Source organism: Pseudophryne corroboree, chromosome 4, assembly GCF_028390025.1.
Source record: "Pseudophryne corroboree isolate aPseCor3 chromosome 4, aPseCor3.hap2, whole genome shotgun sequence".
NCBI lineage: Eukaryota > Metazoa > Chordata > Amphibia > Anura > Myobatrachidae > Pseudophryne > Pseudophryne corroboree.
The window spans coordinates 585,332,416-585,358,153 of NC_086447.1; the positions used below are offsets into that span (position 1 = coordinate 585,332,416).

The 25,738-nt window shown below is 47.7% G+C and overlaps 1 protein-coding gene across 2 annotated transcripts in view; it reads right to left on the reverse strand.

Moving 5' to 3' along the window:
* The window catches only part of AGPAT4 (1-acylglycerol-3-phosphate O-acyltransferase 4), a 287,709-nt gene that overhangs the window by 244,574 nt on the left and 17,397 nt on the right, over window positions 1-25,738 (reverse strand). The window lies entirely within an intron of this gene.

The window sequence follows — 25,738 nt, forward strand, 5'->3', positions numbered from 1 at the left end:
TTCATACTTAACGATCCACATGGACAACGATTGGAAGGGTAATCTGTGCCGAGCGCAGCGTTAGCGGAGCAAAGGCACCATGCCCGAAGCATGGCGAGCGAAGCGAGCCATGCGAGGGGACGCGGTGCACTAATTGGGGTTCCCGGTCACTCTACGAAGAAAACGACACCAAAATAACATTAAAAACTCATGTCGACCTTTTGACCTGTCGACTTAGAACATGTCGACCTAAAGACCCTGTCGACCTAGACACCCTGTCGACCTAGTTACTGTTGACCAATAGTGGTCGACCTAGACATTGTCGATCTAGTTACTGTCGACTTTCAATACCACACCCGTGCTGAGCCTTGGAGACAGATAAAGTGATTGAAGATAAATGTATCAGCCAATCAACTCCTAACTGTCATGTTACAGGCTGTGGGGCAGATGTATTAAGCCTGGAGAAGGCATAAAGAAGTGATAAAGGGGTGATTTGATTAGTGCAAGGTGATAATGCACCAGCCAATCAGCTCCTAGCTATTAATTTACATATTGGAGCTGATTGGCTGGTGTGTTATCACTTTGCACTTATTACTGCTTTATCACTTCTCCAGGCTTAATACATTTGCCCCTGTGTTTGAAAAATAACAGGAGCTTTATCTCCAGCTACTTTAGTCTCTCCAAGGCTTAGTACATAGACCCCTAAATAAAAATGACACTTTAGAAAAGAAATGTAGGTTAAGTGGTTAAATGGTAATGCACCAAGGGGGTATTTCAGGTATGTTAGCAAACAAAAAAAGCACACTAATGGGCAAAACCATGTTGCACTGCAGGTGTGGCAGATGTAACATCTGCAGAGAGAGTTAGATTTGTTAGATAATCGGTTTATATGGTTTCTGTGCATGGTAAATACTGGCTGATTTATTTTTATACTGCAATTAAGATTTCATTTTGAACACACCCCACCCAAATCTAAATCTCTCAGACATGTTACATCTGCCCCACCTGCAGTGCAGCATGGTTTTCCCAGTAGCGTGCCTTGTTTTGTTTGCTAACAAACATGAATAAGGTCCTAAGTTTTCTTTTCTTTTACCTCCATTTTCTAGGTTTTAATAAAAGAAAACCTGAGAGAATCATATCAAGATGTGCGACTAATTCCTTTATAAAGTAAGGCTTCACAGTTGGGGTGGCAACAGGTGCTGTTTCAAAGGTGGAGACCCTTGATCACCCTGTGTACCGCGTTAACACAAGGTACTGTAGTTACACAGTGACCTTTCAATAATACTACACTATCTTATATCCAAAGTTTATTATTTTGTTTCATGCCAATTGCCATTGCAGGATCAATATTCTAATCACTGGAAGGAATAAATATATATATATATATATATATATATATATATATATATATGACCCAGAAATCTGGGATTTTGAATTTTGGATAAGGGATACTCAACCTGTATATACACATTTTGATGGTACTCGTTATGCTTGGGTGTGGTTCCTGTCTCTTTAAAAGAGTGAGACAGGGCCTAAACCCATGATAGAAGCATACTGTGTATCTAAAATCCAAAAGATGCCTGAGAGCAATGCTCAGATTTTTGAAAGTCAATGTAGGGACTGACCAAATGGGAATGGCCGTGAAGTGGCTGCGCAGCTTAACAAACTATTGCAATATTTTGGACATACTTGCCTACCTGACCCTCTCCAGGGGGAAGAAAATGCTCTGTTCCTGGACTTTCCTGGTAATGTATGATTGCCATCACCTGTGGTGAAACACCTTTCTTAATCAATTAACTAGCTCCCTACAGGTGATGGCAATCGTACATTACCAGGAAAGTCCAGGAACAGAGCATTTTCTCCCTCATAGAGAGGGTCAGGTAGGCAAGTATGATTGTGGAACTAACATTCCCTGAATTCAGATGAATTACAGTATGAAGTGTTAATATTAGGTGAGTGCTGAATTTGTATGATTTTGTTATTTAAATGGTGTGGTCACAAATAGCACTAGACTATTGTTTTTTTACACACACACACACACACACACACACACACACACACACACACACACACACACACACACACACACACACTTCCTTATCCAAAGTTCAAAATCACACATTTTTGGTTCCCCTACTGAGATAATGACACTTATGCATATATATTATATATCTCTATAATATATCTATATATACACATAATATACAGTATATGTCATTATCTCGGTAGGGGACCCAAAAATGTGGGATTTTGGATAAGGGATACTCAACCCGTATATACACATTTTGATGGTACTTGTTAATGTGGTATTGTAGGCTGCTGGTTTTACTATTTACACAGTTATTCTGTTTCCACCTGTAATAAGTATGTACAATAATTATAAATACACAACAGCATACCTCCCAACATGACCCTCTCCAGGAGGGACAGAATGCTCTGCTTCTGGACTTCCCTCTTACTGCATGATTGCCATCACCTGTGCTGAAACACCTTTCTTATCCATTAAGCTGTTCAGCACAGGTGTCGGCAATCATACATTAAGAGGAAAGTCCAGAAGCAGAGCATTGTGTCCCTCCTGGATCGGGTCATGTTGGGAGGTATGCAACAGCTATGTATGTTTTGCTTTTTTGGACCTTCCAGATAAAGGATTCCAGAAAAGAAAGAACAAAACAAAAACACCTGTCTGACAGAGCAAATATATGAACAAACTTACACAGCATAATGAGAACAGGCCCCAGTGCACAAGACTGAAATAATGTGACTTTATGTATAACTAAATGAACTATAATTGCGATGTGTCTGTGTATCTGATATATTGTGAATGTGAATCTAGCGTAACAGCACTTTCACATAAATACAAAATGAGCTAAATGACCTCTAATGTCTGGAAGCACATAAAAAAAATATCATTACAAAAATCAACGTGTGCCATTCATTTTGTCAGTGGTAGCTATGCTTTTAATTGTTCTACTTAATAAAATATTTCCAAGGAATGAAAATGTTATTGTCCTAATGTCCCCAGACCATTTTAAAATAATGTATTGTAGGTTATTAATGAAGAGTTGAAAAAACACAGGTCAAAAAGTGATTGGAGAACAGAGATTTTAACTTTATAATATTAACCTTTATCAAGAAATCAATGGCTGACAGCCACTGCTGATTGCATTTGTGCATGTTTCGCTGACCAGTGATCACAAATATGTATCTTACAATAAAGGACCGGGGTCTCACTTTTACAGAATGGCTGGGTCCTCTGGGTTGCACTCTACAGTGGCCAATCCCGTTTCTCGTGTGATGTTTCTCAAGTCCATCTAATAGCTGGGCTGCAGGGAGTACTATAAGGAGTGGAAGAGGAACCAGCCATTGGCTGCAGCACCCGCCATATACATGGAAGACGGCTCTAGCACATGTTGTATGAGAAGGCAGACCCAGAACCCGGCCACTATGAAGGCTACTCCAGCACCTGGCACATACAGAAGCTGAGAAGAAGAGTCGCCTGTACATGGCTGGACTTCAATAGCAGCCCCTGAACTCGAGGATTCATGTAAGTAAGCAACAAACGTAGAGCCTCTTTTATACACGTTATGCTTAGTAGAGCCCCTTATATATATGTTACACCAGGTAGAGCCTCTTATACACATTGCGCCAGGTAGAGCCCCTTTTATACACGTTATGCCCGGAAGAACCCATTTTATCCATGTAATGCCAGATACAGCCTCTTATACACAATACCCAAGGTACAGCCTCTTATACACATTACCCCAGGTACAGCCTCTTATACATACTGAGGCTGGGAGCTGGAATGAAGCCTCTCAGCTGCCAGGCAGCAACAGGGTCATCAAAGGAAGGAGTCCAAGTAAGTTAGGCAGCTGAGTGACTTAGCAGCCTGCAGCCACCGCTGCAGGAAGGACACCCATGATGGATCCATCAGGGGAGAGTCCAGCAGCCTTGTACACAGGCGCTGCTGACAAAGCAGGCAGCCTTAGGCAGTGCAGGAATGGAGTCCCAGTGGGTGATGCAGCCCCAAAGCAGGGAGTTGGGAGGCACGATGGTGAGCCAATGTTAGTGACTATTCCTCCCGGGCCTGGTGCAGCCACCGTAAGATCCAGCAGGAAAGCGGGCAGCTCTCGGCAGCAGCAGGAGGGCAGCGCGGTAGTGACAAGGAAGAATGTTCCCGGGGAAGTATAGCAAGATGCCGCATGGTGAACCAAGCAGGAGTCCCCACGTGGAGGTGGCTAGATGGTGACCGCGGGCAGATCCCAGAGGTCCCCGATCGCTCCACTCCATTGGGGAGACCGGAGTTATACAGGCTGGCAGCTTGCAGACAGGCGCTGGTCCTTGCATGGGTCTTGGTCCCAAAGATCCTCTGCTCCAATTGGGCCCCATCAGCAGCAGTGGCTAGAGGCCCCAGGCACGTGAGGGTGGTCAGTGTGGGTAGATGGTGGCGGCGGGTCCCAGTCAATGCTTCCGGGTGCAGGGAGTGGCCCAAGTTAGTTCAGGGTGCTGCAGTTGGTGCGGTGCGGGAGCTTCTCTCCTGAGGGGATGGAAGGCTGGATGCTAGAAGAGAACCCAGGCATGTCTGCTCAGGTAAGCAAAAAAAAGTAGTTGGAGCAGGCAGCGAGAAGAGGTGCGGGGTGCAGCCCGCTCCCCCTGGCAGCCACCCTGCCAGCCCGCACCTAAAACCTCCACTGACCGTACCCATTATAAAAAACTCCCATAACCACACAGTGTCCATCATACGCACACACCCCAGGGATAAATAGTCATATTGTAGTACTTATGACCAGCCCCCTGGTCTGACAATATTGGGGTACCTAACACCTGGACATAAAGTATGGCAATATTGAAGTACTTATTCCATGAGCCCTGGTCTGACAATATTGGCGTATAGGGTCTGGTAACAGCACAGTTTGGGATAATCCCTACCTAACCCTAGCACTGGCCCCAGTACCACCTGCCCCTAACTCCCTCCTTACCTCAAGTACTACCCCAATGCTAGATACCCTTACCCCCTTTCTGTCCCCACTACTGCACTTGTTGGCTATGAGAGATCAAGGCAATGTGTATATACAAGAATGTTCAGTACTGCAAATATGAGTGTGACTTGCCATGTTGTATGTGTAGGGCAAGTGGGGTGTCCTGATGCTTTGTGAGGAGGCTTATGGGAAGCTCAAAGGCATAAATTGTGATGGGACCCAGAAACAGTGAAGTAGTACCCAATTAGTATCAACTGTCGACTTTTTGACCCTGTGGACTATCTGGTATCGACCTATTGAGTGTCGATCTTCCACCCAGCACAATGCTCCTGCCGTGTAGCCATCATAAAGAATTTCAATCCCTATATTGTCTCGTGTTTCCATATAGTTGTCCATCTACTGTACTTCTTACACAAACACCAAGATTTTGTGAAAGTGCTCCCAAAAATCAGTAACTAACATTACCGATAATACGTAGACTGATAATGCCATACACATTTACAACATTACATCATTGAGCAGTTACACCACAAAACACCTATGGCATAGTTACAATCATTTTGATTAATCCAATCATACTAATATTACGTAGTAAAAAGAATCCAGCCAGGATCCCGGCAGTCAGAATACCGACGTCAGAATCCCAACACAGCCCAGAATGCCGGCGTCGGCATCCTGAGTGACTGTTGCTGGGCCGACGGAGGTGTGTGGGGGGGTTAAATTTAGGCGTTGGGGGGAGGATAAGGGTTAGACTGTGGGGACGGGGACTTAGGTTTAGGCACCCCTGGGGTTAGGGTTAGGCTGCGTGGTAGGGAGGGTTAGGTTTAGGCTGCAGGGAAAGGGGGGGGGTTAGGTTTAGGCACCAACGGGGAGGGTTAAGTTAAGGCTGCGGCAAGGGAGGGTTAGGGGAGAGGGATGGGAGGATTGACATACTTACCCATCCCCTGTCGGGATTCTAACCATCGGGAAGCCGCAGGCGGTATTCTGACCACGGCATCCCAAACCCCCGGCATATCAACCCAAAAGAACAGTGCATTATTGTGCACTTAGAATAGCACAACATGGGCTTGATTAACATTAGCAATTTGTTTGTATCTGTCTAGTATATTACCAATGAAACCAATGCTATTGGGTTTATCAGGGCTGGACTACTTTTGATAGAGCTGAAGGCATGCGGGGGCAGTCTCCTGTCTACTACTGTACTTAGAACAAGTCTCAGCACTGACAAAGTGAAAGGGATCTTTCTGACAACCTTCATGTGGTAGTTAACCTCTTGCCTGGTGCGGTTGCATTAGATATGACCACATGCAAAGTCGGGCACGAAAGCAAACCTTACTTAACTGAATAATTAATTATATTATACAAACACACACAATTTTAACTGTAAAACAACTATTTACAAATATGTCTCCAAAATGTATTGACTTTATTAAATGCATTTATTTATTAAATCTAAAATAGCTAAAAATTATACTGAATCAGTTTAGAATAGGCATTCTATATATAATTTTATAGTAAAAAGTATTTATTTTATTATGTTTTTTCTATACACTAACGCGACATGTCCGTCTGACATGTCACGGCAATCACCCCAGGCAGCCTCCCGGGGGGCAGGATCGCCCAAGATACATCGTATGCTGACCTTTTGCATACAATGTATCTTGGGCGATCCCAGCCATGCCTGCGGGGTCGGACCAGATTGAATGTGCAGCACACTCAATCTGGAGGATCCGATGCTCACCGGAATGTGCATCGGATCGGATCGGAAACGCCTCCAAAATGCCCGATTCATCCGATATATCAGGCCGAATGCCCGAAATCGGATGTAATCGGACAGTATCATCCTAGTGTATGGGGCCCTTAAGGTTCAAGTTCAGATTGGTTGAAGCTTCAACCAGAAACTAAGCATAGTGTGGGAAACAAATTTGAAATGTCCCTACTTTAATTTAGATTTTATACAGTGACTATAGCAGATTTAAAAAAAAATGAATTTTTAGGGAATTTTGTTTTCCCAGTTGTACAATTTTGGATCAGATCTTCAATCAAGAAACATTGTAAAGTTGTTATGCACACCAGTGCCTGCAGGAATGTACTGGTGTCTGAACTGTTATGCACACCAGTGCCTGCAGGAATGTACTGGTGTCTGAACTGTTATGCACACCAGTGCCTGCAGGAATGTACTGGTGTCTGAACGGATAGGGATGCAAAACAAATGAACTCACAGACAGACTGGGGAATATGACATTACGTACACAGAAGGTGTTAGGGTAACAAAATAAACACAAAGTGAACAGATAAGCCCAGAGGCTAAGAAACTGGGTGTCTCCCTAGTATTAGGAATGCTCAGATGGAAAAAGCAAGATGTTGTGTTTTAATACGTAGAGAACCCGAAATGCTGTTGCTAAGGGCAACAGCAAAACCCTAAAGGGTTACCAACGGGTGTGGCAGTAAACTCCTTGGTCAGAGATGGAATGATAGACACAAGGAGAGTCTCCACAATCCTAATCCTCACTTGCAGTGCACAGGTTCAGCTTACTGCCACTAAACTGACACCTGAACACCTTTGCACAGTGAGAAAGGATTTAGGCAGGCAAGTCTGAGAATACAGCCGCAAACTTGCTAAGTTCACAGAGTAGCAAAAGAACCCCAGCAAGTTAAACGACTGACTCCAGTTTTACTGCTAGGTCTGGATTGGCAGAGTGTAGTACCAAACCCCAAGGCCTATTTGCAGTAAGCAACAACAAATACAAAGCTACACAGTACTGGCTAACTTTCAGTAACTGACTAACCAACAAAGATTCAGCAGCATCTGCTTAACCTGAGAAGAGGCCTTATATAGCAGGTGTTGTCCACGCCCCACTCAGACCTCACAGACTGTGAGCACAAAAACCAGCACCGGATCCCCTGCCGTGCACAAAGCCTGTAACCACTGCACAGCAAAAGACCCGAACCGGAGTATCAGCTGCGCTCAGGCCACTCCGCTAGCACTTGTCTCCCGGTTGCCATGACGACGTGGCAGCACAGGGCAGGAGACCCTAACAAAAGTACAGTACATGCGATGGAAACTACGGTAAAGACTACAGCCTCAATTAACAAGGGTTGGGTGGTGGGTAGAACCCTGCAAGTTTACATTACCAAATACACATTTGGTAGCTAACTCATTCATGCAGAACAATTACATTATTCAAATGTTATCAGTAACTACATAAGGTGGTTATAACGGAAAGCTCACTTAAACATGAAGTACTTTTATAATAAACCTCATTTTTATTTTACTTATTTATTTGAGAGGGAGAGTTTGTGGAAAGGACTACACTGCAATCAGAAGCAAAAACTGGAATTGATAACTTAAGATAGGATGATGGCTGATCCCCAAAATTGTTGTCAGACAGTTCTTAATTTCAAGATGGGGTTCTGTACTTCACGGAGTAGATTCCAGAATTTTTTTCTGCCTCTAATTTAGACACATTTATATATAATGTGGATGAGATTCAATATTAACTTTGGTAAATAAAAATGACAAACTAATATTGGCTTAAGTTGGAAATATACTAAAATAAAGTTTTTTGCCAAAGAGTTAGGACTTTAGCACAGATGTGCAGTTGCTTTCATCATAGTTTTCTGTCATTTTTCTAAATTAGGAAAAACTTAAAAACTCCCATTCCAACCAGCAATTTTAGAAACAGGAATTTTGACCTGATAGAATTAAAGAACAAACTAATTGGATTTTATCTTCACCCTGCAGTTAAGGTTGAATGCATTGCAGTGAGCTGCTAAATCTGTGAAAATGCTAACTTTTTCAACCATGATGCATGTTCTTTTTCCAAATGATCCAAGAACAGAATTATTTCAGTCAACAGGGACAGGAATACTTCTAAGAACAATCCCCGACTAAGGGGTCTGTCTATTCAGAACTGAACGCAACAGCGCATTCCTACGCAGCAACTGCATTCGGGGGATCTACGCATGCGCACTTTCCGTAGTGCGCGTGTGCAATCGTTCACACTGCGACCGCATCATTGAAGGATGCGGCAGCACTTTGAATGATAGTTCAGGAAGGTTGGGGGGCGGGCAGGGGAGGCAACCAAGCGTTGCTTGGGCGGGCCGCACAAAACTGGGGTGGGACGGAACCGTTTTCAGGGCAGCTGCGTGACGTCACACGCAGGCGCTCCGATAAAAATGGCCACTGACTGCCTGACAGTGCAGCCAGGCTGTGCTGCCAGGCATCAACTCTAGTTCCAATGCGTCCGCAATTAGATTGCGGATGCATAGGGAGGTGGCCCCTCGCATGCTGGGTGGCCTTGCCCTGTGCTGGGCCGCCCTCAGCATGTGCAGAGATGAACGCTGATCCGGCTGTGTGCGCAGCAATCTGTGTTCATCTCTGAATAACCACCTAAGTCCACTGACATCACTACACAACAGCTAGTCATCATACTCAACCTCATTAACTCCAGCTGAGTTTGGAAAAGTAGTTTTCATAAACTGCTTGTGTGAACTAAGTTAACTATGTTGGCAGTAATATCCATCACATTTGCATTGTTTAAAACTTTAGAACGCATTACAGTCTGATGGATAACATAAGGGATTGCTGTATAACTAGGAAAGTTAAACCTGTTCTATAACCCATGACTGTGACCACATCTGTAGCAACACAAAGAAAGCTTCTTCTTCTTTTTTTTTCTTCCTTTTTTAGCAAAACTGACAAGGCTTTGGAAACAGTCTCCATCAATAGCTTTTCCTTTCATTGGGATGATAGCATACTTGCCGACTTTATATAGGTTGGCACAGTGGATGGTGCTGGGGGGTGTAAGTGGGCAGTGCCGATATTACCAGTATTAGAAAGCAAGGGTCATGGCTACAATGATGTTCTTCAGTGTGAATCACGCAATCGGCAGATGGCCTGCCCACTTTACTCAGGAAGTGGGCGGCCGCGGTGCAACTCTAGGAGACTTAAATGCTCTTCCAGGTGCACCACCTGAAATACAGGTACCTTCGGACTGGTCCAAGAGAGTAGGCAAGTATGCATGATAGCTAAAAACTCCTCCTGCAAAATCCTCACCTTCAGTATTACTACTCCCTGTCTCATTGTAGATTAGCAATATAGAGACATGTCTTACATTGCTTGTACAAGGTCATCTTTAATCTTTAAAAAATATTTATGTTTTACTAAAACCTTTGCAATATGAATGGATGCTTCAGTCGCTGTTTGAGATTGCAAAATAGGTACAGCAAATATTATGTAGGCTTCAACTACGCTAGAGAACTGCTACCATTGCTGATCCAACATATGCATTTGCTTATAAGCATTAATAAAGTGAACTGTAAACAAATAATAAGAATTTACTTACCGATAATTCTATTTCTCATAGTCCGTAGTGGATGCTGGGGACTCCGTAAGGACCATGGGGATTAGCGGCTCCGCAGGAGACTGGGCACATCTAAAGAAAGCTTTAGGACTATCTGGTGTGCACTGGCTCCTCCCCCTATGACCCTCCTCCAAGCCTCAGTTAGGATACTGTGCCCGGACGAGCGTACACAATAAGGAAGGATTTTGAATCCCGGGTAAGACTCATACCAGCCACACCAATCACACCGTATAACCTGTGATCTGAACCCAGTTAACAGCATGATAACAGAGGAGCCTCTGAAAGATGGCTCACAACAATAATAACCCGATTTTTGTAACAATAACTATGTACAAGTATTGCAGACAATCCGCACTTGGGATGGGCGCCCAGCATCCACTACGGACTATGAGAAATAGAATTATCGCTAAGTAAATTCTTATTTTCTCTAACGTCCTAAGTGGATGCTGGGGACTCCGTAAGGACCATGGGGATTATACCAAAGCTCCCAAACGGGCGGGAAAGTGCGGATGACTCTGCAGCACCAAATGAGAGAACTCCAGGTCCTCCTCAGCCAGGATATCAATTTTGTAGAATTTTACAACGTATTTGCTCCTGACCAAGTAGCTGCTCGGCAAAGTTGTAAAGCCGAGACCCCTCGGGCAGCCGCCCAAGATGAGCCCACCTTCCTTGTGGAGTGGGCATTTACAGATTTTTGGCTGTGGCAGGCCTGCCACAGAATGTGCAAGCTGAATTGTACTACAAATCCAACGAGCAATAGTCTGCTTAGAAGCAGGAGCACCCAGCTTGTTGGGTGCATACAGGATAAACAGCGAGTCAGATTTCCTGACTCCAGCCGTCCTGGAAACATATATTTTCAGGGCACTGACAACGTCTAGCAACTTGGAGGCCTCCAAGTCCCTAGTAGCCGCAGGCACCACAAATAGGTTGGTTCAGGTGAAAAGCTGAAACCACCTTGGGGAGAAACTGAGGACGAGTCCTCAATTCCGCCCTGTCCGAATGGAAAATCAGATAAGGGCTTTTTCAGGATAAAGCCGCCAATTCTGACACGCGCCTGGCCCAGGCCAGGGCCAACAGCATGACCACTTTTCATGTGAGATATTTTAACTCCACAGATTTAAGTGGTTCAAACCAATGTGACTTTTGGAACCCAAAACTACATTGAGATCCCAAAGTGCCACTGGAGGCACAAAAGGAGGCTGTATATGCAGTACCCCTTTTACAAACGTCTGAACTTCAGGGACTGAAGCTAGTTCTTTTTGGAAGAAAATTGACAGGGCCGAAATTTGAACCTTAATGGACCCCAATTTCAGGCCCATAGACACTCCTGTTTGCAGGAAATGTAGGAATCGACCCAGTTGAATTTCCTCCGTCGGGCCTTACTGGCCTCGCACCACGCAACATATTTTCGCCAATTGCGGTGATAATGTTTTTGCGGTTACATCCTTCCTGGCTTTGATCAGGATAGGGATGACTTCATCCGGAATGCCTTTTTTCCTTCAGGATCCGGCGTTCAACCGCCATGCCGTCAAACGCAGCCGCGGTAAGTCTTGGAACAGACAGGGTCCTTGCTGGAGCAGGTCCCTTCTTAGAGGTAGAGGCCACGGATCCTCCGTGAGCATCTCTTGAAGTTCCGGTTACCAAGTCCTTCTTGGCCAATCCGGAACCACGAATATAGTGCTTACTCCTCTCCATCTTATCAATCTCAGTACCTTGGGTATGAGAGGCAGAGGAGGGAACACATACCCTGACTGGTACACCCACGGTGTTACCAGAGCGTCTACAGCTTATTGCCTGAGGGTCCCTGGACCTGGCGCAATACCTGTCGAGTTTTTAATCATGTGGAAGACTTCTGGGTGAAGTCCCCACTCTCCCGGGTGGAGGTCGTGCTGAGGAAGTCTGCTTCCCAGTTGTCCACTCCCGGAATGAATACTGCTGACAGTGCTATCACATGATTTTCCGCCCAGCGAAGAATCCTTGCAGCTTCTGCCATTGCCCTCCTGCTTCTTGTGCCACCCTGTCTGTTTACGTGGGTGACTGCCGTGATGTTGTCCGACTGGATCAACACCGGCTGACCTTGAAGCAGAGGTCTTGCTAAGCTTAGAGCATTGTAAATGTCCCTTAGCTTCAGGATATTTATGTGAAGTGATGTCTCCAGGCTTGACCATAAGCCCTGGATATTCCTTCCCTGTGTGACTGCTCCCCAGCCTCGCAGGCTGGCATCCGTGGTCACCAGGACCCAGTCCTGAATGCCTAATCTGCGGCCCTCTAGAAGATGAGCACTCTGCAACCACCACAGGAGGGACACCCTTGTCCTTGGTGACAGGGTTATCCGCTGATGCATCTGAAGATGCGACCCGGACCATTTGTCCAGCAGGTCCCACTGGAAAGTTCTTGCGTGGAATCTGCCGAATGGGATTGCTTCGTAGGAAGCCACCATTTTACCCAGAACCCTTGTGCATTGATGCACTGAGACTTGGCTCGGTTTTAGGAGGTTCCTGACTAGCTCGGATAACTCCCTGGCTTTCTCCTCCGGGAGAAACACCTTTTTCTGGACTGTGTCCAGGATCATCCCTAGGAACAGAAGACACGTCGTCGGAACCAGGTGCGATTTTGGAATATTGAGAATCCAATCGTGCTGCCGCAACACTACCTGAGATAGTGCTACACCGACCTCCAACTGTTCCCTGGATCTTACCCTTATCAGGGAATTGTCCAAGTAAGGGATAACTAAAATTCACTTCCTTCGAAGGAATATCATAATTTCGGCAATTACCTTGGTAAAGACCCGGGGTGCCGTGGACCATCCATACGGCAGCGTCTGAACTGATAGTGACAGTTCTGTACCATAAACCTGAGGTACCCTTGGTGAGAAGGGTAAATTTTGACATGAAGGTAAGCATCCTTGATGTCCCGAGACATCATGTAGTCCCCTTCTTCCAGGTTCGCAATCACTGCTCTGAGTGACTCAATCTTGAATTTGAACCTCTGTATGTAAGTGTTCAAAGATTTTAGATTTAGAATCGGTCTCACCGAGCCGTCCGGCTTCGGTACCACAACAGTGTGGAATAATACCCCGTTCCCTGTTGCAGGAGGGGTATCTTGATTATCACCTGCTGGGAATACAGCTTGTGAATGGCTTCCAAAACTGTCTCCCTGTCAGAAGGAGACATCGGTAAAGCCGACTTTAGGAAACGGCGAGGGGGAGACGTCTCGAATTCTAATTTGTACCCCTGAGATATCACCTGAAGGATCCAGGGGTCTACTTGCGAGTGAGCCCACTGCGCGCTGAAATTCATTGAGACGGGCCCCCCACCGTGCCTGATTCTGCTTGTAAAGCCCCAGCGTATACTGAGGGCTTGGCAGAGGCGGGAGAGGGTTTCTGTTCCTGGGAACTGGCTGATTTCTGCAGCCTTTTTCCTCTTCCTCTGTCACGGGGCAGAAATGAGGAACCTTTTGCCCGCTTGTCCACGAAAAGACTGCGCCTGACAATACGGCGTCTTCTCATGTTGAGAGGCGACCTGGGGTACAAACGTGGAATTCCCAGCTGTTGCCATGGCCACCAGGTCTGAAAGACCGACCCCAAATAACTCCTCCCCTTAATAAAGCAATACTTCCAAATGCCGTTTGGAATACACATCACCTGACCACTGACGTGTCCATAACCCTCTACTGGTAGAAATGGACAACGCGCTTAGACTTGATGCCAGTCGGCAAATATTCCGCTGTGCATCACGCATATATAGAAATGCATCTTTTAAATGCTCTATAGGCAAAAATATACTGTCCCTATCTAGGGTATCAATATTTTCAGTCAGGGAATCCGACCACGCCAACCCAGCACTGCACATCCAGGCTGAGGCGATTGCTGGTCGCAGTATAACACCAGTATGTGTGTGAATACCTTTTAGGATACCCTCCTGCTTTCTATCAGCAGGATCCTTAAGGGCGGCCATCTCAGGCGAAGGTAGAGCCCTTACAAGCGTGTGAGCGCTTTATCCACCCTAGGGGGTGTTTCCCAACGCACCCTAACCTCTGGCGGGAAAGGATATAATGCCAATAACATTTTAGAAATTATCAGTTGTTATCGGGGGAAACCCACGCATCATCACACACCTCATTTAATTTCTCAGATTCAGGAAAACTACAGGTAGTTTTTCCTCACCGAACATAATACCCCTTTTTTGGTGGTACTCGTATTATCAGAAATGTGTAAAACATTTTTCATTGCCTCAATCATGTAACGTGTGGCCCTACTGGAAGTCACATTCGTCTCTTCACCGTCGACACTGGAGTCAGTATCCGTGTCGGCGTCTATATCTGCCATCTGAGGTAACGGGCGCTTTAGAGCCCCTGACGGCCTATGAGACGTCTGGACAGGCACAAGCTGAGTAGCCGGCTGTCTCATGTCAACCACTGTCTTTTATACAGAGCTGACACTGTCACGTAATTTCCAACAGTTCATCCACTCAGGTGTCGACCCCCTAGGGGGTGACATCACTATTACAGGCAATCTGCTCCGTCTCCACATCATTTTTCTCCTCATACATGTCGACACAAAAGTACCGACATACAGCACACACACAGGGAATGCTCTGATAGAGGACAGGACCCCACTAGCCCTTTCGGGAGACAGAGGGAGAGTTTGCCAGCACACACCAGAGCGCTATATATATATACAGGGATAACCTTATATAAGTGTTTTTCCCCTTATAGCTGCTGTATAGTTAATACTGCGCCTAATTTGTGCCCCCCTCTCTTTTTTAACCCTTTCTGTAGTGTAGTGACTGCAGGGGAGAGCCAGGGAGCTTCCCTCCAACGGAGCTGTGAGGGAAAATGGCGCCAGTGTGCTGAGGAGATAGGCTCCGCCCCCTTATCGGCGGCCTTATCTCCCGTTTTTCTATGTATTCTGGCAGGGGTTAAATGCATCCATATAGCCCAGGAGCTATATGTGATGCATTTTTTGCCATCCAAGGTGTTTTTATTGCGTCTCAGGGCGCCCCCCCCAGCGCCCTGCACCCTCAGTGACCGGAGTGTGAAGTGTGCTGAGAGCAATGGCGCACAGCTGCAGTGCTGTGCGCTACCTTGTTGAAGACAGGACGTCTTCTGCCGCCGATTTTCCGGACCTCTTCTGCCTTCTGGCTCTGTAAGGGGGCCGGCGGCGCGGCTCTGGGACCCATCCAAGCTGGGCCTGTGATCGTCCCTCTGGAGCTAATGTCCAGTAGCCTAAGAAGCCCAATCCACTCTGCACGCAGGTGAGTTCGCTTCTTCTCCCCTTAGTCCCTCGATGCAGTGAGCCTGTTGCCAGCAGGTCTCACTGAAAATAAAAAACCTAAACTAAAACTTTCACTAAGAAGCTCAGGAGAGCCCCTAGTGTGCACCCTTCTCGTTCGGGCACAGAGATCTAACTAAGGCTTGGAGGAGGGTCATAGGGGGAGGAGCCAGTGCACACCAGATAGTCCTAAAGCTTTCTTTAGATGTGCCCAGTCTCCTGCGGAGCCGCTAATCCCCATGGTCCTTACGAAGTCCCCAGCATCCATTTAGGACGTTAGAGAAAAAAAAAATAAAAGGCCCTTTCTTCATGAAAGTGGTAGGCTTTGGCCTTTTAATCAGTTAACTGGCAAAGCCACATGAAAGCTGGGCTTTCACTGACATGCGACCATACCTTCTATGTTTGTCCCCCGACTGTTACTGAGGAAATCCAGCAGTGGCTTCTGACCACTGACACCACTGCCAAAGTCGCATCCCAGAAGGCACTCTAGGATGCATAGTCCTCTAACAAAGTGCAAGGGGAACTTACAGTAGGTCTCCCTCAAGCACTGTAAGGCTGATTTTGGCAGCTGCAGCAGGGGGGCTGATCATCACGCTCTGTTTGATGGGAAAGAGGTAATGCCACAGGGGAAGGGGGTATTAATACCATGGAAGAGAGGGAGGGGAATGAGATCTATTGCCACAGGCAGGGCAGGTGGTGGGTTATTTGCCCTGAGGGGAGGGAAGGGGGGGGGGGGGGGGTACTATACATATAGGGACACATGGTACGGGTAAGGGGGTGGGCATTGGTGGCTGGGGGCAGGGGCGTCAGAACATTTATAGGTTGGGGGGTGAGGAAGATCCTCATTTTGGCGCCCCTGGGGGTGAAGCCAGCGGTGAGGAAGAGGTAGTACTAATGAGGCAGCACCAGTGGGGACGATATATCTCTGTGCAAACTCCCCATGCACACCTCAACCCCTCACCCACACATAACCTCCTGCCGCTGTCTCTACACTACATGGAAGGGGGGTTAGGTTTAGCCACCACCCAGGGAGGGTTAGGGTTAAGCCGTGGGAAGGTGGTGGAGGGGAGGTGGGAAGGCTACTGGAAGGCTGAGGAGGGGGGTGAGGGGAGGTTTAGGCTGCGGATAGGGTCGGATTCTAACTATTGGGATGCTGTGGTCGGTATTCTGACTGCCGGCATCCCAGCAACTGGCAAATAAATCCCAACCCTATCAGAGGGAGGAAGAGAGAAAGATAGAGAGGGGAGAAAGAGCATGCCCAGGCGTTGTAGGGAGGTCATACAGGCACGTGGAGGCCACACACTACTGAGCCTCATTTTGACTTGTTTTAAGGACATTACATCAAAGTTGGATCAGCCTGTAGTGTGTTTTTCCACTTTAATTTTGAGGGTGACTCCAAATCCAGACCTCCATGGGTTAATAAACTTGATTTCCATTGATCATTTTTGTGTGATTTTGTTGTCCGCACATTCAACTACGTAAAGAACAAAGTATTTAATAAGAATATTTCATTAATTCATATCTAGGATGTGTTGTTTTAGTGTTCCCTTTATTTTTTTGAGCAGTGTATATATACACAGCAGCAGCCGGCACTCCTATGGTCTGTACAACGTGCTCAGGTGCCAGAATCATAACAATAGAGAGAGTCCAATAGAGCACGGCACTCAGAGACAGCAATGTTTAAAGTTGATTTTATGTTCCAATGTCAACAATTGTTTCGGAGCAACACACTCCGTCGTCAGGACAACATATTATCAGCAAACTCTCTCTCTCTCTCTCTCTCTCTCTCTCTCTCTCTCTCTCTCTCTCTCTCTCTCTCTCTCTCTCTCTCTCTCTCTCTCTCTCTCTATATATATATATATATATATATATATATATATATATATATATATACATACATATACATATAGATATATATAATTAAAAAAATAGGATTTTAATACCTACCGGTAAATCCTTTTCTCCTAGTCCATAGAGCAGGGGCGGGGAACCTCCGGCCCGCGGGCCGTATAAGGCCCGCAAAGCCGTTTGCTCCGGCCCACCTGCTTCTGTCAGTGAGACGCCGCCGCTCAGTACGGCGGCAGCGTGTCTCAGCTGTCAGGACAGGGAGGAGAGCGCGGCGATGTTGGATGACGGCGGCGGCGTGTAGGACTTCAAACTAGCCGCCGCTTCGTGAGCCAATCAGGAGCCGCGGCTGCCGGCCCGCGAGCTCTGATTGGCTCTCGCACCGGCGGCTGGTTTGAAGTCCTACACGCCGCCGCCGCCACCACCCGACATAGCCGCGCTCTCCTCCCTGTCAGCAAGCAGCGGTAAGCAGCACGGGGGGGGGGGGGCATCTGTATACCTGGCACTGTGGGGGCATCTGTATACCTGGCACTGTGGGGACATCTGTATAGCTGGCACTGTGGGGGCATCTGTATACCTGGCACTGTGGGGACATCTGTATAGCTGGCACTGTGGGGGCATCTGTATAGCTGGCACTGTGGGGGCATCTGTATACCTGGCACTGTGGGGGCATCTGTATACCTGGCACTGTGGGGGCATCTGTATAGCTGGCACTGTGGGGACATCTGTGTACCTGGCACTGTGGGGGCATCTGTGTACCTGGCACTGTGGGGGCATCTGTATAGCTGGCACTGTGGGGGCATCTGTATAGCTGGCACTGTGGGGACATCTGTATAGCTGGCACTGTAGGGGTATCTGTGTACCTGGCACTGTGGGGGCATCTGTGTACCTGGCACTGTGGGGGCATCTGTATAGCTGGCACTGTGGGGGCATCTGTATAGCTGGCACTGTGGGGGCATCTGTATAGCTGGCGCTGTGGGGGGCATCTGTATACCTGGCACTGTGGGGGCATATGTATACCTGGCACTGTGGGGGCATATGTATACCTGGCACGGTGAGGGGCATATGTATACCTGGCACGGTGAGGGGCATTTGTATACCTGGCACGGTGAGGGGAATTTGTATACCTGGCACGGTGAGGGGAATTTGTATACCTGGCACGGTGGGGGGCATTTGTATACCTGGCACTGTGGGGGGCATATGTATACCTGGCACTGTGGGGGCATCTGTATACCTGGCACGGTGAAGGGCATATGTATACCTGGCACGGTGAGGGACATTTGTATACCTGGCACGGTGAGGGACATTTGTATACTTGGCACTGTGAGGGGCATTTGTATACCTGGCACTGTGGGGGCAATTGTGGATCTGGCACTGCACTATTGGGGGCATATGTGTATCACGTCCCATTTTAACTGGCCATACCCATTTTTTTGGGCGCGCGCCTCCGGCGCGCACACACAGTACTTCGAAGGGGCGGACCTACTGGGGGGCAGGGTCATTTTTTTTAATTGAGAATTTTTGTATGGCCCCCGAAGGATTTTATAAATATCCAAATGGCCCTCGCTAGAAAAAAGGTTCCCCACCCCTGCCATAGAGGATGCTGGGGACTCCAAAAGGACCATGGGGTATAGACGGGATCCGCAGGAGCTTGGGCACACTATAAAGACTTAAACTGGGTGTGAACTGGCTCCTCCCTCTATGCCCCTCCTCCAGACCTCAGTTATAGGAACTGTGCCCAGGAGAGACGGACATTTCAAGGAAAGGATTTTTGTTTAAACTAAGGGCGAGAAACCTACCAGCCCACACCACAACATACCGTACAACTGGAGTAGTATAAAACCAGATAACCGTTTGAATTAACAACAGCAACAAGCTGAATAAACTAATACACAACCCATGTGTAAACAAATACAACCAGCAATACTACAACTGCAAGTAACAGTCCGCGCTGGGATGGGCGCCCAGCATCCTCTACGGACTAGGAGATAAGGATTTACTGATAGTATTAAAATCCTATTTTCTCTTACGTCCTAGAGGATGCTGGGGACTCCAAAAGGACCATGGGGTCTATACCAAAGCTCCAGACCGGGCGGGAGAGTGCGGACGACTCTGCAGCACCGATTGAGCAAACATGAGGTCCTCATCAGCCATGGTATCAAACTTGTAAAACTTAGCAAATGTGTTTGAACCCGACCCCGTAGCTGCTCGGCAAAGCTGAAGTGCCGAGACCCCTCGAGCAGCCGCCCAAGAAGAGCCCACCTTCCTAGTAGAATGGGCCTTTACCGACTTCGGCAATGGTAGCCCAGCCGAAGAATGAGCCTGCTGAATCGTATTACAAATGCAGCGAGCAATAGTTTGTTTAGAAGCAGGATTTCCAATCTTGTTGGAAGCATACAGGACAAACAAAGCTTCTGTTTTCCTGGTACGAGCCGTTCTGGCGACATAAATTTTCAAAGCTCTTACAACATCAAGATACTTTGGAACCGTCACAGCATCCATAGCCACAGGCACCACAATAGGTTGGTTAATGTGGAACGAAGAAACCACCTTCAGCAGAATTGTTGATGAGTCCTCAATTCCGCTCTATCCGAATGGAAAATCAAATACGGGCTCTCGTGAGACAAGGCCGCCAACTCGCCTGGCCGACGCCAGAGCCAAAAGCATGACCACTTTCCAAGTGAGGAACTTTAACTCAACCTTACGCAAAGGTTCAAACCAGTGAGACATAAGGAGCTGCAAGACCACTTCAAGATCCCACGGCGCCACCGGCGGCACAAAAGGAGGGTGGATATGTAACACTCCCTTCACAAAAGTCTGAACCTTGGGAAGGACGGCCAATTCTTTCTGAAAGAAAATAGATAAAGCCGAGATCTGCACTTTTATGGAACCCAATTTCAGGCCTGCATCTACGCCAGCCTGCAAAAAATGGAGAAACCGACCCAAGTGAAACACCTCCGCAGGAGCTGCTTTGGTCTCACACCATGAAACATATTTCCTCCAAATACGGTGATAATGTTTTGCCGTAACCTCCTTCCTAGCTTTAAGGAGAGTGGGGATGACTTCCCCTGGAATACCCTTCTGAGCTAAGATTTGGCGCTCAACTTCTACGCCGTCACAAACGCAGCCGCGGTAAGTCCGGAAACACACAGGGCCCCTGCAACAACAGGTCCTCTGGTAGAGGAAGCGGCCAGGGATCTTCCACTAGCAATTCTTGAAGATCCGGATACCAGGCCCTCCGTGGCCAATCTGGAACGACGAGTATCACCTGAACCCCTGTACGTCGAACGATCCTCAGCACCTTCGGAATAAGAGGGAGCGGAGGGAACACATACACCGACGGAAACACCCACAGAGACACCAGGGCGTCCACTGCGCTGGCCTGGGGGTCCCTCGACCTGGAACAATACCTCGGAAGCTTCTGGTTGAGGCGAGATGCCATCATATCTATCAGAGGAAGTCCACAACACTTTGCCACTTCTGTAAACACCTCTTGATGAAGAGCCCACTCTCCCGGATGGAGATCGTGTCTGCTGAGGAAGTCTGCTTCCCAGTTGTCTACTCCCGGGAGGAAGACTGCTGACAGAGCGCTCATGTGCTGTTCCGCCCAGCGTAGGATTCTTGTGGCCTCCTCCATAGCCACCCTGCTCCTTGTTCCGCCTTGGCGGTTTACGTACGCCACTGCTGTTACGTTGTCCGACTGGATTAGGACAGGGAGACCCTGAAGAAGGTTCTTTGCTTGCAGTAGGCCATTGTAAATGGCTCTCAACTCGAGAACATTTATGTGGAGACAAGATTCCTGGCTTGACCATTTTCCCTGGAAATTTCTTCCTTGCGTGACTGCCCCCAGCCTCGGAGACTTGCATCTGTTGTCAGGAGGACCCAGTCCTGGATTCCGAATCGGTGTCCCTCTAGAAGGTGAGAGCCTTGCAGCCACCACAGGAGAAAAATCCTGGCTCTGGAAGATAGAGTTATTTTCCGGTGCATGCGCAGGTGAGACCCGGACCATTTTTTTCAGCAGATCCCACTGAAACACCCGGGCATAAAACCTGCCAAACGGAATGGCTTCGTAAGCCGCAACCATCTTCCCTAGTACCCGAGTGCATTGATGAATCGACACACTTGTCGGCCTCAGGAGCTCCCTGACCATGGTCTGGATTTCCAGAGCTTTGACCCCCGGAAGAAACACTCTCTGTATCTCCGTGTCCAGGACCATGCCCAGGAAGGGCAGCCGAGTGGCTGGGATCAACTGAGACTTTGGCAAATTTAGTATCCAACCGTGATGTCGCAGAACCGACAGGGAGAGATCCACATTTCTTAACAACTGCTCCTTGGACCTCGCCTTTATCAGGAGATCGTCCAAGTACGGAATAATTGTGACCCCTTGCTTGCGCAGGAGGACCATCATCTCTGCCATAACCTTGGTGAAAACTCTCGGGGCCGTGGAAAGCCCAAACGGCAACGCCTGAAATTGGTAATGACAATCCTGTACCGCGAACCTCAGGAAGGCTTGATGAGGAGGGAATATCGGGATGTGTAAGTAAGCATCCTTTATGTCGACTGACGCCATAAAATCTCCCCCTTCGAGGCTGGAGATCACCGCTCGAAGAGACTCCATCTTGAACTTGAAAGTTTTCAAGTATGGATTGAGGGATTTTAGGTTCAGAATCGGTCTGACCGAACCATCCGGCTTCGGCACCACAAAGAGGCTCGAATAGAACTATTTCCCCCGATCTGACGGGAGAACCAGCACCACGACCCTCCGTTGACATAACTTTTGTATCGCATCTCTTACCACCTCTCTTTCGGGAAGAGAAGTTGGCAAGGCCGACACGAAAAACCGGTTGGGGGGCATCTCCTGAAACTCCAGCCTGTACCCTTGGGACACTATGTCTAAGACCCAAGGATCCAGAGCCGAACGAACCCAGACCTGACTGAAGGATCGGAGACGGCCCCCCACCGGTAGGGACTCCCCCAGGGGAGCCCCAGCGTCATGCGGTGGACTTGGTAGAGGCAGGGGAGGACTTTTGGTCCTGGGTGCCTGGTACTGCAGGCGACTTCCTTCCCCTACCTCTACCTTTTGAAGCGAGGAAGGACGAGCCCTTACCTCTTTTGTATTTATTAGGCCGAAAGGACTGCATCTGCTGATGGGGTGCCTTCTTCTGTTGTGTGGGAACATAAGGAAGAAAAGATGACTTACCCGCCGTAGCGGTCTACACCAGGTCAGCCAGGCCGTCACCGAACAAGACACTACCTTTAAAAGGAAGAGCTTCCATATTCTCTTGGAGTCGGCATCAGCATTCCATTGGTGAATCCACAGCGCCCTCCGAGCCGAAATCGCCATGGCATTGGCTCTTGATCCCAAGAGACCAACGTCCCTCGCCGCATCCTTTAGGTAATCTGCAGCGTCCTTAATATAACCAAGAGTCAGAAGAATATTATCTTTATCAAGAGCATCCATATCAGAAGCTAAATTTTCAGCCCACTGTGCAATAGCACTACTCACCCATACCGACGCCACAGCAGGTCTGAGCAATGCACCAGTATTGACGAAAATGGACTTCAAAGTCGTCTCCAGCTTGCGATCTGCCGGATCCTTGAGGGCAGCCGTGTCCGGAGACGGAAGCGCCACCTTCTTGGACAATCGGGATAGAGCCTTGTCCACATTTGGAGACGACTCCCATTTTTCCCTATCGTCAGAGGGAAAAGGATATGCCATCAAAAATCGCTTGGGAATCTGCCACCTTTTTTTAGGCGACTCCCAAGCCTTTTCACAAAGCGCATTAATTTCATGAGAGGGGGGGAAGTTTACCTCAGGTCTTTTCCCCTTAAATAAACAAACTCTTGTGTCAGGAACGGCAGGTTCCTCAGATATACGTAAAACCTCTTTAATGGCTATAATCATGTACTGAATACTCTTGACAGATATACGTAAAACCTCTTTAATGGCTATAATCATGTACTGAATACTCTTGACAACCCGCGGATGCAAAGAAGCCTCATTTAAATTGACATCGGAGTCAGAGTCCGTGTCGGTACCTGTATCTGCCATCTGGTTAAAAGCATGCTTCTGTGACCCTGAGACTGTTTGTACCTGAGACAATGCGTCCTCCACGGACTGTCTCCGTGTTTGTGTCTGAGAATCAGATTTATGCAGTCTCTTTGACAATAAAGCCACATTTGTATTCAGTGTACTCAGCATAGTCATCCAATCAGCCGTCGGCTGTGCCAACAGACACATACTTAAATCTTTTTCTGCAGCCCCCATAACTTCCTCCGGGGAGGAACACCCAGGCTCAGACATGTCGACACCTTGTGCCGACACACTCACACTTACACAGTCCACAAACCCGGGGACAGACTCACAGAGAAGCCCTTAGGGAGAGCACAGAGAGAGTATGCCAGCTCACACCCCCAGCGCCCATACAGTAACCGAAGCTAGTAATATGCTCAGCGCCGGCCATATATATGGAAAAACACCAATTTTATGTGCCCCCCCCTGTTTTTCCTCCCCATGTACTTGCGGGAGCTTGGAGGTACGGCAGCGCTGTAGAGATAGGAGAAAATGGCGCTGGTGAGCAATGTGCGGCTAAGCCCCGCCCCCTGTAGCCCGTAGCCCGCTAAAATTTGAATCTGAAAACTGGCGTGGGTACTCTATACAGTGATCGGACACTGTATAGCCCTTCTTTTGCCAGCCAAAACCTCAGTAACTGCTGCCCAGGGTGCTCCTCCCCAGCGTCCTGCACCCTGTGAGTGCCGTTGGTGAAGTGTGTGGGAGCATGGAGTGCAGCGATACCGCCGCGCTGTACCTCCGTTACTGAAGTCTTCTGCCGTCACTGAAGTCTTTGGTTCTTCTCATACTCACCCGGCTTCTTTCTTCTGGCTTCTGTGAGGGGGTTGACAGCGCGGCTCCGGGAACAAGCAGCTAGGCGAACCAAGTGATCGAACCCTCTGGAGCTAATGGTGTCCAGTAGCCTAAGAAGCAGAGCCCTTAACTAAGAAGAAGTAGGTCTGACTTCTCTCCCCTCAGTCCCACGATGCAGGGAGCCTGTAGCCAGTAGGTCTCCCTGAAAATAAAAAACCTAACAAAAAATATTTTAGAGAAACTCTGTAGAGCTCCCCTAGTGTGTGTCCAGCTACTCCTGGGCACAAAGTCTAACTGAGGTCTGGAGGAGGGGCATAGAGGGAGGAGCCAGTTCACACCCGCTTTAAGTCTTTATAGTGTGCCTAAGCTCCTGCGGATCCCGTCTATACCCCATGGTCCTTTTGGAGTCCCCAGCATCCTCTAGGGCGTAAGAGAAACTATGGTGGTCAATCCGAGTTGTTCGCTCGCTAGCTGCTTTTAGCAGCATTGCACACGCTAGGCCGCCGCCCTCTGGGAGTGTATCTTAGCATAGCAGAATAGCTAACGAAAGAGTAGCAGAACTGCTACTAAATATTTCCTTGCAGTTTCTGAGTAGCTCCAGACCTACTCCTAGATTGCGATCAGCACAGTCCGTTTAGTTGCTGGTTTGACGTCACAAACACGCCCTGCATTCAGCCAGCCACTCCCCCGTTTCTCCAGACACTCCAGCGTTTTTCCCTGACACGCCTGCGTGTTTTTAGCACACTCCCAGAAAACGCTCAGTTACCACCCAGAAACGCCTCTTTCCTGTCAATCATTCACCGATCAGCAGTGCGACTGAAAAGCGCCGCAAGAACATTAGCAAATCTACTAAGTTTTGTGTTAAATAACTTAGCGCATGCGCTCTGCGTACCATGCGCATGCGTATTTAGCAACAAATCGCAGCATAGCGAAAATCAGCAACGAGCGAACAGCTCGGAATGACCACCTATGTTCTAAGTTTAAATAAAACATTTATAAAATCTGAGTGGAGTTTAAAAAGAAAATTAGCTAGTTTAGTGGTCAAATGGACTCATGTTCAGAAAGGATACTAAACACAAAGTTGTAACACAATTTACTAAAAACATAGTAGTGTTACAAAAAAAGAAATCAGCATCATTGCTAAATCACTACTTGAGTAAAACCGGGTTTAATTTAAGTGCGAATAGGCAATATTTTGGGCCCTTTTCCAAGATATATTCTCCTAGTTTTCAATGTTATATGCAGTATTGCTCCATTTCCAGGGATGCAGAAACCAGTTTCTAAGATACAGCTGTTCTTGCTGGAACAGGAATGATCTAGGCCCTGGGGCATGTAAGAAAGCTGCCAATAACTGTAGTCCTCAATACGAGACCTTCTGCAAGATCTGTGTGCGCGTGTATCTGTGTATGTGATAGGGTAGATGACCTGCAGTCTC